Below are 6,451 nucleotides of genomic sequence, written 5' to 3'. Positions count from 1 at the left end.
GTATAAACCATAATTTTAGACCCAACAAGAGACATCAATTGCATATTAAAAGCCAAGGGTAGTTAGCTTTCACTAACTAATAAGGTGAGTTATAATTCTCTCTCACTAGATTATGTATGCATGTTTATATGTTAATGATATTATGTATGCATGTTTAAATGTTAGTTGTATTGTGTTAAATACCCGTAATATATTAGATGAAGATAGAGTATGAAAGTTTGATTAGATGTGAATGGTATCATGTTGAATACCCACAAGATTTTAGATGAAGATAGATTATGATTATATGTTTTATAGTCATGTAAGTGACTATGTATTTATGTTTACATAATAATGGTATTATGTTAAATACCTACAAATTAATAGATGAACATAGAGTATGTGTGTGTGGTTAGATATTGATAGTATTGTGTTATATACCCATCATATATTAAATGAAGAGATAGTATGGGTGTATGATTATAGGTTAATGATATTGTGTTAAATACCTATGAGTTAATAGAGGAAGATTTAGATTAATTACTTAGTGAATCAAGTACTAGATTAGTAGTAGAAGATCTCCTGATGAAGAGATGAGATAGAATGTTATATGGCATGTGATGTGTAAGACTATAGGGAGACCATAACATTCAAATGAGAGATTATGATGAGAGTAGAAATATGCTTCCTTCAGGAATGAGATTGTGATTCATTTGGGAAAGAGATTATGACTCATACATGAATAAGACTATGTTTCCTTCAAGAATGCGATGATGATTCCTTCGGGAATGTAGATAGCTGATTCCTGCAGGAATAAGGTTATGTGTTGATTAGATAAGATTAAGAAAGGTTTCATGAGTGGAACAAGGCAAGTGGTTTCTTTTGAAAACTTTGATATAATTCGTGAGAGATTAAGCGTAAAGGATCCATAAGGGATCATTGTTATCCACGGGGGATTTAAGCAAAGAAAAGCTGACTGATCTTTATGTGGACTAAGCCTGTATGATTGTACATCGGTAATGTCAAAGTATGTTGTCCCCCTGCATGGTAGGTGAATCTATCATATATGATTAGACTATTTGGTCTAAAGGAAAGTAGAATTGCAAAGTGAAAAGAAGAGATGAGAGCAAAGATGAGATTGGACGATAAGAGAGGATAAAGTATTTCATAAAATCAGAATGGAGTATAGGGTGAGAGAGAAGGGTATGAGAAGAGGAGTAGATAGAGTAGACCAAGAGGAATGAAATGAGGTGTGAAGAAGGAATGAGAGGGGACACTACTAGAAAAACAGCCTTTTACGAAGTGCAATGTGTGTCATAAAACGCTCAGACGACGCGCAAATGCGTGTCTAGGAAGGCCCTGTCATAACGAGAGACGACGTGCATTTACGACGAGCATTTATGACGCTCATTTACGACATGCAATGCGTATCAAGGAAGGCCTTGTCATAAAGGAAGACGACATGCATTTGCGCGTCATAACCTTATGACACACGTTTAAGACACACATTGCGTATCATTAAAGCCCTTGTCATAAATGAAGATGACACACATTTGCGTGTCATAAACTTCAACAACCACTTACGATACGCATTTACGACGCGTCTTTATGAAACTCATTTACGCATAATACAAAAATACGGAAACAAATATATACCAAAACAATCAATTTCATCCAACATCATGACAAAAAATTGTAATACATTGAAATTAAGGGGATTTGATTGTACATTGTTATTAAGAGGTCTTCCCTAACTATGTGAGTTTTGCAATAGGCTCAGTGACACCACCCTCTTGCAAATTAACTCCTGATTCATTAGATGTTGAGCCAATGTTGCTATCAAATTCCTCTCTGTAAGGCATCATTCAAGACCAAACTTGTAGTTTTTGCTTCTCTTTTTCAGTTAGAAGATAAACTGCATGATATAAAAAGCAATTGATAAAACAACTAATGTTTATCTTATCTCGTATTGGGGATCTAAAAAAAGGATTAAAACCATTGTGCTACGGCAAGCTAATATATTTGGCGTCAACCCCAAGCTTCTTAATCCCATAACACTATGTTGGATTGCTTTTGTTTTATGAGAAAAAGAAAAAATTATGAATAAATTTGTTATCATGTAGGTAGGTCATTAAAGAAAGTCTAGTCTGTCTAGGGGCAGTTATTGTAAACTCACTTGTTCCCCAACAACGTTTAGAACTGGCACAAGGCTGACAATAACAAATATAATTTATCAAAATCTAAACCAACTAGAACTCAAACTCTCATATTCTTTAATTTCACTCCATTTACCTGAACAATCTTTCTAAGATAATCTCCCTTCCTCTCCTTGTCAATCACAGACTACACACACACACAAAATCAAATCAGTAAAATTAAAAAAAAAATCATTCTTGTTTCACCAGAAATAGAGTATAGAATACATTCGTTACCTAGTAAATCTTTCCTATCGTGATATTATTATCACGGGTCAGCTTAACATCTAGAAATCGCTCATCGTTCCCAAAGTCCAAATCCACCTTTAAATAAAATTTCAAATTTATGCTCAGTAACTGTAATTCCTTATTTGTATATCAAGTAAAGTCACATGCATGCATGCCTTCTTTAATCATTTTTATTAGAACCCTAGCAAGTAGCAACACCACATCTTGGAGTCAGAGGGAATAAGCAGGTTTTTTTTCTTAATAGGCAAAATACATAAATGACTAAAATACCCCTAGAAAACCTTTAGGGACCAAAAAAACATTACAAAAACCTTAAATAAGGACCAAATTCACAAGAAAAACTCATTACTTTATTAGAATTAAAATTGCAAAAATCAACTATACTCCAGGGCTAAAATGGTAACCTACTTACCTCAACATTTTTAAGAATGGTATCTGTTGCCCCTGCTGCCTTCAAATCCAAAAGATGTGGAATATCCTGAGCTTAAGCATATATAGGTATCTGTAAAGTGTAAATCCAATTTTTTTTATTAGATATTAACTAATTTACGTATTTAACTTAAAAAACAATTGAAATCTTTTTTCATATTTTCAAAAAATTAATGCAGGAAATGCAAGAAGAATCCTTTCAACAGCTTCAATTGATCTCTCTTTTCCCTCATACATAACCATGATAAATTTAGGAGAACTCTGTTTTTTTTTTTAATTAGAAATTGTTGAAGCAACCGAGTAAACACTAAACAAAGGTGGTCCAATTCCATTGGACAGCCAAACCTTCTAAGTGTCGCACTCAAGGAGAACCTTGCTTGTTTTTTAAATTAGAAATTGTTCAGAGTTTCTTCCAACCTGAAGGATATGATTTACAATCAGTTTCTTGAGTTTGTGGAGAATATTTCTGATCCAATTAGAAATCAAACGCATAGAAAATAAGAACATGTCTGAGTATTTGGTGAATCTTCTAATTTCAAACCTTGAAATTCTGCCAATAGGTATTGGCATGATCAGGTATCGTGACACATGTGTTGAAGCCATTCGCTTCTTCAAAATGAAAGGTCCTATTACCCAAATATCTGAAGCCTGCAAAAAAGTTACTTGAAGTTAGTTGTAAGGAATTGTTACCTAGTATAGTGAAGGGGGATCAATCCAAATATATACCCTTTCATGGTTGTTGTCGTAGACTTGCATTAGCATTGAGAAAGATGAAAAACAGGGAGATAATGTGGAGAGTGATGACTCAAGATAACGATAAGACATACCTTCCAAATCGAGCAGCCCAGTGAAGGGCAGTACAGCCATTAATGTCATAAAATATGACCACCTTTTGTGAGAATTAATTAAGAAGCTAGCCTTTTGGCCTTGATTTATCCCTAGAAAACAATTAATTAGTTCACATCAAAGACTCGAGCTCTCATCCAAGAACACCAATCTTGATTTCTACTTTTATTTATCTGAATATTTAAGATACAATTTTCTTGGATTTTAAAAAGAAAAGGTTTATAACAAAGATAGAAACTTGCCTTCAACAAAGTGTCTAGCTTGTCAAAAAGATTGACCACTTTTTTAACTTCCTCAGTGACATTAAGACAAGGATCTTTTGATGTAGCTGCTTCAAATCCACTGAGGGCCCTTTCGTAATTTTCCAGATATGTATTCACAGTAGCAGAATTGAAATATAAGTCTGGGTTTGACTTCATGCTTTCATCTTTCTCCTGTTACATCATAAAAGAAAGAAGATCAGATAAAAGTTGGCTTTTTTTAGTCAAATAAGTAGATTTCCAACATACAACATTTTGGTATGCTTTTAAAGACTGATGTAATTCGCGGTGATCCCATGCCCCCATGACAAAGAAACATGTCAAACAAGCATTCCCCAGGTGTCTATTGGAAGAACAGAAAGGGTAAAATCGTTAATACACATAAATTCTTATGTCTTGATGATAAATTATGCAATAAACTTACTCCATGAATTCCCATCCTTGACATCTAAAGCAATAGTTTCCTTTGCGTGTTTTATGCTTTCAGCAACAATTTCCTCTTGATTATCAGCACCTAAAGATTTATAAAAAAAGTTTAGATTAAAAAAAAAACTATATATATATATATATATATATATATATATATATATATATATATATATATATAACATTAACAACAACCACATTGAAAAAACAAGAAATGTTTCTTGCCTTGAGCCATTCCTCTTTCAAGCATTGATAATTGGCTAAGTATCCTTTTGTTTGGACCCTGTATTACCATTAAAATGAAAAATGTTGGATGTTTATTAAGTGAATACTAGTAAGAATTTATAAAAATATATACATGTGAAGTGATAATCAACCTTGCATAGAGCAAGGGTAAAACAGTTTCTTGTAGCAGGTAAATCTCCTTTTTTCCAAATGCAATTTCCTAAACACAACCAAGCATCTCCAAGAGATGGAGTCAGTTTAGCCTGTAAAGTCAAATAGTTGATAAAATGAGAGATTTTATTGAACTTATGTCTTTTTATATGATTAAAAGATATGATCAGTTGACTTACAACTTTAGAGAGATGATCTTCTGCTTTTTTTGAGTATTCAGGGAGCACATCCAATATTTTCCCTCTCAAGTATTCATATGTTGCACGTTGTGTAGGCAATTTCCTTTGTTCTGCACATCACAATAATAATAAAACCTCACATAGTTTCATCATCAATCCCTATTAGCACCATTAAAGTTACATCATATTATTCTATTCATCTAGATTAATCAAATCCAACATTCCAATGTGCTTTTTCTGCCACTCTAATTGATAATTTAACACTTAACCTAGCTTGTATTCAATTAACCTTCTGCTACGAGAAATCATATCATGCCATTCAAACAAAATAAGCGACCATACACTAAAACCACACACATGTAGAGAGAGACAACTACAATCGTGAAAGCTGAAAATTGTTGGGTTTTGAGGGAAGCGTACCACGAGGAACGGAATCGAGGAGATTGAGATCGATTTGAGATTGCGTTTGCAATTTGGAAAAATTTTCATTAGGGTTTGAAGGGAAGTAAGTGTCTTGTATCGTGTATAGATCACTTGCTGCTTCTGTTTCTTTCTCCATTAAATATGATGCATCTTTTCCTTCTTCGCTGAATCGGTTTTCTCCGCTCATCATACCAGTCATCTGTTTACTGAATTACATCGAAGATTTGAAATCAGATGGCCCATCCAAGGCCCTCTATCAATTGATACCACGACTCTTCTTCACCACCTTCTTTTTCAAATAATAGCATTTGAACAAATCTCACAAGTAATAATTCTTCTGAACTTCTCGAACATTTTTACCTCCTCTAAGGTTACTGATTCATTGCTCTTCATGTCTTATCTCATAACCCTAAACAGAATACAAGTGCGTTAGGGGGGGGGGGGGTGCGCTGCCGCTGTGTGACGCCAAAAGAGGGTGAGTGTTGGAGACGGTGGTGGTAGGTTAGGGCAGAGACGAAGGATGTGAGATATGAGAGAATGATAGTCCTCGTGACGTTCTTGAAAAAAAATCCCTAGTTTTGGTCCCCATTTTGTAACAGGAACGCACGTTTAAAACATATAAAGCGACGTGATGCACAAGACACGCATTTATGATGGGTGCCTTCCGTGTGTTTTTATTTTTATTTTATTTCTGACACAAATTTTAGGGCACGCAAAAGTGAGCGTCCTAAAATCTTCAAAATTTTGAATAGATGACATTATTTTTACGTCACAAACTTTTGCGTATCGTAAATATGTGCGTGTCATAAATTCTGTGTCATTAAAGGCCTTTTTTCTAGTAGTGGGATAGGAAGAGGCTGAGATAGAGTATGAATACAGCATGAGATGAGCAGGAAAAGACATGAAGATAGAGTATGAGAATAGAGATGAGAAGGCATGGGGTGAGATAGACTATGATTATGAGAAGAAGATGCCAAAATGGTAGAGTATGAAAAGAAAGAAAGATTAGAAGTAGAGATTGATTTCATGAAAATAGTGTATGTATAACTCACTAGACCTTTAGTATGAT

At 34.1% G+C, this 6,451-nt stretch overlaps 1 pseudogene; it reads right to left on the bottom strand.

Moving 5' to 3' along the window:
- Positions 1-3,757: 3,757 nt before the first annotated feature.
- LOC145059070 (uncharacterized) lies at positions 3,758-5,581 on the bottom strand (annotated as a pseudogene).
- Between the last annotated feature and the right edge of the window lie 870 nt (positions 5,582-6,451).

This window comes from Lactuca serriola, chromosome 6 (genome assembly GCF_051521515.1).
Source record: "Lactuca serriola cultivar US96UC23 chromosome 6, Lser_US96UC23_V15, whole genome shotgun sequence".
In the NCBI taxonomy this organism is placed as follows: domain Eukaryota; kingdom Viridiplantae; phylum Streptophyta; class Magnoliopsida; order Asterales; family Asteraceae; genus Lactuca; species Lactuca serriola.
This window is presented reverse-complemented; position numbering and strand designations above follow the sequence as displayed.